Raw genomic sequence first — 10,000 nt, forward strand, 5'->3', positions numbered from 1 at the left:
AGACCTTTGAACAGCTTGTTCAACTTCTAATCAGCAGAGGTTCACCTTCAGACTACAGCAACGGCAGTTACTTGAGAGAGATTGTTCAACTTCTAATCAGCAGAGGTTCACCTTCAGACTACAGCAACGGCAGTTACTTTTGAGAGAGAGAGAGAGAGAGAGAGAGAGAGAATCTAAAATGTTCAATGACCTTCTTTTTTCTCATTGGCCAAACTATGCTTGGGCTGTCTTGCTCTCAGCCCCTTGACAAACAGAAATAAAGACAGTGTTAAGAACTCAAGAAAGGACACGCACTTGTCCATTACTCCTAATGTAATCCATTACTCTGGAGCACCCTTTACCCTTGGACGGGACAACAGCTGCTCTCTAATTTGTCAAACTTAATCCGAATCGCACGTGCCTACGCAATCTTTTTTTTTTTCCATTGTCCTCGCTTCTCTCCACAAGAATTAACTCTACACACGCCAAGATTCAACTACCCCAAAAATTTGATATTTTTGTACTTGTTTCATCAATGTATATAACTCTACACACCAAAGATTCAACTACCCAAAAAATCTGACATTTTTGTACTTGTTTCATCAATGTACTCGTATATAACTCTACACACATAAGATTCAGCTACCCAAAAAATCGACATTTTGTACTTGTTTACCATTGTATATAACTCTACACAAAATTCAACTACCCAAAAATCAGCATTTTTGTACTTGTTTCACCATTGTATATAACTCTACACACCAAAGATTCAACTACCCAAAAAATCTGACATTTTTGTACTTGTTTCACCATTGTATATAACTCTACACACGCCAAGATTCAACTAACCGAAAAATTTGATATTTTCGTACTTGTTTCGTCAATGTATAAATGTATATATATAATAAAAAAATTCAAAAGCACTTGCTGTACATTGTTTACACTGAACTAGCCCTACAAAATCTTCCCTTTTAATATTTCCTTTCATTTACTTCCTTAAACAAGGAGCACAGCAGCATTAAATCATCACTCCTTCTTTTCTTGTATCCTTTGCTTCCCTCGTTCTCTCTTTCTCACCAACATTTTCTTGGGGTCTCTTCTAGAGAGGAAAGTTTAGCAAGAGATGCATCCCTTTAAGAAGTCAATAATTCAAGAGCGAACGTCAAAGCAACGACATTTCTTCCTTTGTTTTTGTTTTTGTTGCAACAAGAAACGAGAGAAAAGACCTCCTTTCCATTTACCAATGGACACCGATCAATGGAACGAAGTATTAGAAAAAGTCGGGGAGAATTCTCTCTCTCTCTCTCTCTCTCTCTCTCTCTCTCTCTCTCTCTCTCTCTCTCTCTCTCGTCTTAGAATTCCGAATAATGAATATATATGCCACAGGATAATAATTCAAATGCAAATGTTCAGCATAATATGATTATGAAAATATCTCTCACAGTTCGCCTCAGCGATTTTTCGCCCAGTGTAAAGAACCTTTACACAATCTATTTTCCATTTTCCAAAAACTGCTTCAATTATCTGAGGTTTCTGTGTCGTATATTAATTCCTTGTGTTTTTTAACGTCTATGAAGTGGTGTGAAAGTAACCGGAAAGTCGAACAGGGTTTATACATTATAGCAAATGAAATCAAATTCCCAGCGTTACTCTTTTTCGCGTTTCACACAAGCAGCGGTTTTCAATGTCGAGGGCGAGCACTTCGCAAAATACATCGCATTGGATGTTTACAATTATTATTGGTGAGAGGGTTAAAATACCCATTTAGTGCATAGATCAACAGGGCAGTCGAAGTTGGGGAAAACGCAGTGTTTTTGTAAGGAGTGTACATAAATCAAGTATAGATCATAAAGGTAAATGAATTGTACAACACATAAATCCAATCCCTCCACAAGAAGGCTTAAGTCAAACTTTTTGTTTCTAGGTATTTATGATGTAAAAATGAGAGAGAGAGAGAGAGAGAGAGAGAGAGAGAGAAAGAGACCTCGTTACAGAAAAAAATAAAATGAACTGTCCAATGGTAGATTCAGGAAAAAATAAGTACTGGAAGAAGATCACTCATTCATCATCATGTGACCTGAGAACAACTGAATAGAATATAATGAATGCGTTTATACATACATACATATATATATATATATATATATATATATATATATATATATATATATATATATATACATATACATATACATATATATATATATATATATATATATATATATATATATATATATATATAATTCAGTAACATCTTATCTTTTATTCTGTTTTCTTACGGCGGCGGCCATTAGAAATTGCCCAAAACCAAAACCATGCAAGTACCAGGCGATAAGTTTGAAATGTATCATAAGAGTAAGTGTAAATTTTCTGATGTTTTACCAATAACACGAACGGTTAACTGAAAATTTTCCAGACGTTACTTAGTAAGAAAATGAACGTCAACCCAACATAGGTTTACTTTTACTCCAAGTTATAGCAGATACTTATATTAGTATTTTATGCCAAGTATACATACGAAAAAAATTTTAAAATTTCTGGCACAATCATAACTCCTAAGGTTCCATGGGTATGTTTGTTATCATCTAAAACGAGTACGTATTTTATTATACAAAAGAGAAACAAACAAACAAACAAACATGTATATGTATCATCAGCTCTCACTTCATAAAATAAAAAAATCATCTCCAAACATTGGTATGGTACGCGACAATATAATGATTAAGAGCACTCTCTCTCTCTCTCTCTCTCTCTCTCTCTCTCTCTCTCTCTCTCTCTCTCTCCACAGTTTCATTAGAACTTAAGGGCTACTGGGTACTGAGAACGACAGCTATTCATCAACTGAAAGACAGAACAAGAGTAAAAGACTGTCATAATGAAATGAGGATCCAGTTGAAAAGAGCCACGTGCGCGTTGCCTCCCAATAAAGTACTGAACTCCTCTCTCTCTCTCTCTCTCTCTCTCTCGCTCTCTCTCCCTCTCTCTCTCTCTTTTCAAAACAAGTTTCTCGAACCATTATCCCATTACATCAATGATGCGTGTAACATTACAGTAGGGCGTTTATGAACTGTGTTCTCGCGTTAGCTGCGCAGGAAGGGTAATTTCTTATCTCTCTCTCTCTCTCTCTCTCTCTCTCTCTCTCTCTTTCTCCTGATACATGTAGACTTTTTCGAACGAGTCGAATAAATTAACTGGCGATATAAATAAGAAAAATACTCTGGTCATATTTTGGAAAAAAAAATCAAATGAATGAATTATGTAAATACAAAGAATACCCTGGAATATAGTGTTTTAGTAAAAAAAAAAAAATCTGAGACTACATTCATACATTTTTCTTTCTCTTTTTTAACTCAATGCAACCCAGATTGGAATATTTCTCAAACATCTGTGATGGAGAATGTAAACCCTCAATTGAATATCGACGAACGTGCTTATTTTAATTATAAGAGACGGCTGCATTATATGTTGGGAATTTTCGACAACAACTGAAAAAAATTAATAATAGAGCCCATGTGTCTTAGTGAAAACTAAAATATAGCTAACATTAAACATTTGAAAAGCTTCGAATAATTCTACGACTTTGAAATGCCTTTCCCATACGTCTACTTAAGCGTATACAAGAATCATTTGATAGTAACAAGGAGCATCCATCTGGTAGTGGCTTTGATTCCTTACATCCCTTCATATCCTACTAGATCGGATCTGCCTCTTCTTCTCTTCTCCTCTCTTCACAAATATCCCAGGCTGCAATGGTTAGCCTTAATGGTTATCATCGCCTCCACCCTGAAACTCATCTGTTCAACACTATTTCCCAATTCCTTCCAGATATACTGAAAGCAATACTCACAGATTTACGTCTCAGAATTACTCTGGGCTTACTGTAACATTAACTTCCCTGTAGCTAGGCATATGGATCTTGAATCTTTCCTCTAAAATGAAACCTGGTTTGAAATTCTTCTTCCGCATACTTTGCAAATGTCTTGGCTCACACAAGTTGAAATTCCATTAATAGAAGATTTTAACGTACATTGCCTTTATTCTACTAATTCTTCATTCTAGTGATGTGGAAAGTGCTACAGTAAGGTCCTTCCTTGTCTGTTTCGTAAAGTCTGTAACAGTTTTTCTAGCGCCTATGGTTTTGGTAATGGTAATTTTTTTTCCCTTAAGTCTTTCAACTACCCATAAATATCCTTTTATACTGGGTCTCTGACCACTCTTACTTCTAACAACTTTACCTCTTCTCTTGCAGCCAATTCTATTACGACTTTTTTCACTATTTCGACGAGCTAGAATGTCACCCCTCTCCTCAGGCAGTGTTGTAGCACCCGACAGGCGCACTCTACACATCTGCTCGGTTCGGCGACTGTTTATCCAAAATATTATATAGTTCTTGAATCGCCACCTCCTTTCTGTTTCCCTAGTTACTAGAGTTTATCGAGGTTTGGTCCGCATTTTTAATTTCTCCAATCTTTTTTCTTACCTTTAGGTCTGGCCACATATGGATATGTGGGTTTAACGGCCATGGAATAAAATATAAAAATTGTTCTACCTGACTTTTCATAATGTAATTCTCTCTCCAGCTTATAGATCAATATGAAAATTTTACAAAATGAATACAATTAAGGAGCACGTTAGCCTTCCTTTGTACTTTTCAAGGGATCTCGGTTCGTCGATTTTTTTTTTACTGTCAATGCCTCTTCAACCCAAAATCCGTTCGTAAATTAATACTTACTTTTTAAAGTTAATGCAATACGCCTAAATATATCCCGAAACTATTAACATACACTATAAACTAATAACATCATCATCATCCATGAATGATGACGATGATGAGGACAATTTTGATAATCAATCAGGTCAAAAATCGCAACAACACACGCGGAACGTTGTAACAAAAGAAGTACCTTTTCTAGGTCAAAGGAGAGTGACCTATTTCTGCGGACCCAGCCGTGCTCTCTCTCTCTCTCTCTCTCTCTCTCTCTCTCTCTCTCTCTCTCTCTCTCTCTCTCTTCGAAACACAAAGGACCTGCATTATGGACCATGAACCAGGCCATGATTTAACCTGAAGCTCCAAAAAGTGTAGGAATTTGTAGTCGCCATAACTCGGAAATACGTATCACTCGAACGTCCGAGAAACGGCGGGGCAATGATTTTTTTATGATTATGAAAGGAATATATGACGGGGACAAGGAAAAGGAAGGGAAGATGTTTACGTCGTTTTGAGTCTTCAATGACCGTTCAGAGAGAGAGAGAGAGAGAGAGAGAGAGAGAGAGAGAGAGAGAGAGAGAGTACAATCAGTAAAGAGTATACACCCACCAAGGCCATTCTGCAGTGAATAAATGGACTTAATGACATTTTACCACTCGCATGAGAGCGTATTGTATAAAAATTGCAACCTATTTTGGGAACCTGGCAGTTTAAAGTCATACTTAGCAAACTTGATACCAGTTTAAAGTCTGTGGCTATGATTTTAACCGATTTTTTAATATTCTTTATACTCAAATTCTATGCACCCCGTGCTTGATGCATATCCCTCAACTGCGCACGCGCAAACACCAACACAGGTGAAACCAGAAGCTCCTTGCAACTTTGCTCTTTACACAAACATTTTCTAAACAACTGAGAATAACTTGTTCCAAAAAGTTAAAAGATGCGAAAACTTGAAGCCATCGAGGAGACATGAAAGGCTTCTATTAAAAAACAGTTATGACTTATTTGTCGGGTACAATATATAGCTCTATAGAAAAAGGTTATGATATATAGTTCTGCCAAAAAAGTTATGATATACAGTTCTATTAAAAAACAGCTGTGATTTATTTGTTGGTTGATGGATCTCTTAAAACGAACACGATGATGATGATGATGATGATCATGATGAATAAAAACTAAATAATTCTTCGCCATACTTATTCAAAGGACAGCGGTCTCTGCTACCGCCCACATTTAAGAAGCTCTCCCTTACATATCTCGACTCGTTCCCATTAAGCAACTTATTGGTTGAAAATATAGATACAGTATATAAGTAACTTTTATATAACTATCAATCAATTTATCTATCTATCTATATATGTATATATATACACACATATACATACGTGTGTATGTGTGCGAAACAGCCAGCCAAATAATCCGGGGTACACCATTTTCGTTAAATAAACTAAACTATTGACACAGAGAGAGAGAGAGAGAGAGAGAGAGAGAGAGAGAGAGAGAGAGAGAGAGAGAGAAAAGAAGCACACAAGAAGCGAATGCAAATGGGTATTTAAGTTTGGAGTCGATTTAACAGAACTTATAACGTCTCGAAACTCCTTCCAAAGATCTTTATTGACACAAGTTGAAAGATTTCCCAGAGTGGGAGCGAATTTATTTGCTTTAAACTTGCGAGAGAGAGAGAGAGAGAGAGAGAGAGAGAGAGAGAGAGAGAGAGCGCATGTAGGTGGGAACATTAATATATTAGATATTTTATGATGTGCCGATAGGCCAGCACATACATGATCGTTGTCAATTCATCAGCCAAAACTAAAAGTGTACATCATATTCACGCTGAAGAACGAATGCCTCCTTACTCTCTCTCTCTCTCTCTCTCTCTCTCTCTCTCTCTCTCCATTTTCCCTTCTTTTTCAGAGAAAATTTATGACTTTTCATGTCACCACCATAATTTTATTATTTTATCTTTTCAGCATTTCCAAAACTCTCTCTTGATGTTACATGTAGGTTTTGTACCCAACTTGTACTCGTAGGGGTTTCTGCTTACAGTGAGCACTGCAAATAAAATCTGGGAAAGTTTGTCCAAAATTTTAGTTGATCATGTACCCCTTTAAGCTGGGTATGGCCAACCAGGTGCGTAGCAAGGCGAACTTAAACAAAAATTTTTTAAATCGTGGCATACTTAACAGTTATAGAAAACATGAACAATAAAAACGCAAAGCGATATCAATTTTGTACGGAAAAGTGTAAAAACTATTACTTGGGAAGAAACTTGAAATTATGAAAACTTTAAATCTAAACTTTAAAAGTACCTTTTGATTATTAAACAGCTGGAAAATTATCGGTATTAAAACTGATAAGTTCCAATGAAAAGTACATTTTGACTGCTACATAGCGGAAAATGATCGGTATTATAACTAATACTTCCCAAAAATAAGGCAAATTCGATAAATAAGCATAAACATAAATTCCACACATAAACAAAACCGACATCAATCACTTGACGTCCCCCAATTCGAGTACTGAAGGTTCTTGGCAGAGGCCTTTCACTTGGTCTCTTCCTACCTGGCTATCCAACTTCTTTAACTTTTGACTACCTAAAATTTTTGTATTTCAAAGAGTGCAAAGAGTGACGCAGTGGTCTTCTTCATAATAATAATAATAATAATAATAATAATAATAATAATAATAATAATAATAATATGCATTTAGCAAAGTAAATTGCCAAGTTTCATCTTCCTAAGTTTCATACTTAGGCCTTTAATATTTCAATGCCATTTTAATTTCATCATCAACATTTAATTTACTTCTGTTTTAAGGTTTACTGTTTCAACTTCCATTTAATACTAATTATGAATTGCTCACTAAAAACACTGCTCAACTGAATCTTTTAGGCTGAGAATAATTCAGCATTAATGAGATATTATTCAAACATCGTCTTTTTTTTTTTTTTAGATTTTGTCTTCGTTCTCAGGGGCCTCTGAAATAATTCCATAACTAATTCTTACGCCTTAGTTATTCCAAAATCAACTGACAGGTTGACAGGTTTATTATTAATTCTCAAGATTTCTGTGATGTAAAAAAAAAAAAAAAGTATCGCTGTGCTTAAAGCCTGGAAACCCCTAACGTTAGAATGTGTTTTCTTATTCGATTGAAAGCTTTTTAAAATCTGTAGCTGAGGATGGCTGCTCTCAGCTGGACAATCCAAGGATTGTCTGTGTTTTTCACAATCTACTGTAAACGTAAATTTCCTAAACGCAGCGGGTGTCACTTCGCCTAAAAAAGGACCAGTGCATTTGCCTCTCTTTCTTTCGCTGCCACATTAGAATGTTTATGTCTAAAACAGCTGTTTTCATCCGGGAAAACAGCCGGTTCTCTCCCACAAAGGTATGGTTTGCCCGTCACTCGGTGGATTAACCTCAACTTCCAGTATCCCCAAGGCCATCGAACATTCCAAGATTTTAGGCCTACATATGTTCAGGCTTAAAATCACCCCTCTTTGCTTTGATTACTGTTTCCTTAATTACTAATCAGATTACTCTTACCTGATTAACACACCGCCTCCTTTTCCATCTTTCCCCTGCAGTAGCTTTTGGTCCCAGAGTCTACATAAACTACTGTAGTCTTGTACGCCACCGAGAAAGCTCTCTCGGTGGCCACGATATTGCACACTGAACCCATTTAAAACTTAATGCGCTGCTCGCCAGTTGTCATACTGATGATTTAGCAATCTACCTCTTAATTCTTTCCTATAAAAAGGAACGTAGTCACCTCAATAAGAACTCATTCATTCAAATAAAAAAAAAATCGAATAAACCAGAAGCTCCTAAATTTCATTATCAATGTAACTTTCAATGCGTCTACGGAATGGCTCCAGAAGGTGTTGGCCTTCAAATTTTCATCGAGACTTTTGGGATGAGGTTGCTGGCCCATACTTTTCACCAACCTGGTAGCAACCCACCACAATTAAATAACTAACTTTTAAGTAATTCTCCTCTTACGTCAATACAGACCTAATGGGACTCGACAAAAACTAGCCTAAAACGACCAGGAACTCTCAAGAATCGAACCAAGGTCCACTCACTGGACTGGAGAGGGGAGCGTCCCAACTACTGGTCTACGAGAAAAGAATTGGGTAAAGGAGTTGGCTTTCAAAATTATGATTATGGCGGCTTCACCTTCATCGAAAGGTGCGGATGAACTACTAAAGATAGGACTATGAATGTGAATATTGAACACTGATCATTTTAAGATGAGAAATTACTACAATTTTTTCAAACTATGTCCCATATTTTTTCGTAAACTCAGAGAATCTCAAAACAAAACTGTTATAACTAAAAGAAAAATAACTGGAAAAATTAGAATGAGACTTGGAAACATTTAAAATCCAAGAGGAGATCAAACAAAATCCAGAATCTCCAAGCTTTCGGCAACACCCACCGAGCGATGCCGTTTCACAGAATGATTGTTATGCCGGGATGGGAAAATTCTATTGATGCCAAAGAAAACAGGGAGGAGGAGGAGGAGGAGGTCGATAAGGGAAGGAAGAAAAGACGGGGAGGACCAGAGGAAAATAAAAGGAGTCTCATATGCCGTGGCCCAGGTGTTCGCCCGCCAAAATGGAAGGAATTCCTGCTTGGCGCGCGCCACAACCAGCGGGAATTTTGGCGGCAGCCTGTTAGGGCTGTTTGAAAGCGGTGCACGTGCTTCCACGTTGGCTAAATGGAGCATTCTGTAAGGATGCTTCGCTGAAAGGCATTCCGTGAAACATTCATATTCCTTTCGGGACTTCATCAATATACATACATACATACATACATACATACATACATACACATAAATATGACTATTTATGTATATATATGTATGACTATAGATATGTAAATATTTGTATATATATACTATATATACACATATACACATATATATTATATATATAAATATATACCTACATAATTTAAATTTCAATGAATGGCTATATTCCATACCAATAATATTCATTTATAATCGGATTGTTTCTGTATTCATTGATGCTTCTTTACCACCTTCGTAAATTGCGCTCATACAAAACATACGCTAAACAACAAAAACGTGTATGCACACTCACCCACATATATGTAATTACGACCATGTGTTGGTGGCCGCACAGCTCTACATGCTGTATATGTTTCTATTCAATGCATTTTGACCTTTCATACAAATTTATTCAACATCACAATCTGTAATATACACTAAATACACACACACACACACACACACACACACACACACACACACATATATATATATATATATATATATATATATATATAT

The 10,000-nt window shown here is 36.3% G+C and overlaps 1 protein-coding gene across 3 annotated transcripts in view; it reads right to left on the bottom strand.

Moving 5' to 3' along the window:
- neur (E3 ubiquitin-protein ligase neur) overlaps nt 1-10,000 on the bottom strand; it is a 293,962-nt gene that overhangs the window by 195,654 nt on the left and 88,308 nt on the right. The window lies entirely within an intron of this gene.

This window comes from Macrobrachium rosenbergii, chromosome 53 (genome assembly GCF_040412425.1).
Source record: "Macrobrachium rosenbergii isolate ZJJX-2024 chromosome 53, ASM4041242v1, whole genome shotgun sequence".
Lineage (NCBI taxonomy): Eukaryota > Metazoa > Arthropoda > Malacostraca > Decapoda > Palaemonidae > Macrobrachium > Macrobrachium rosenbergii.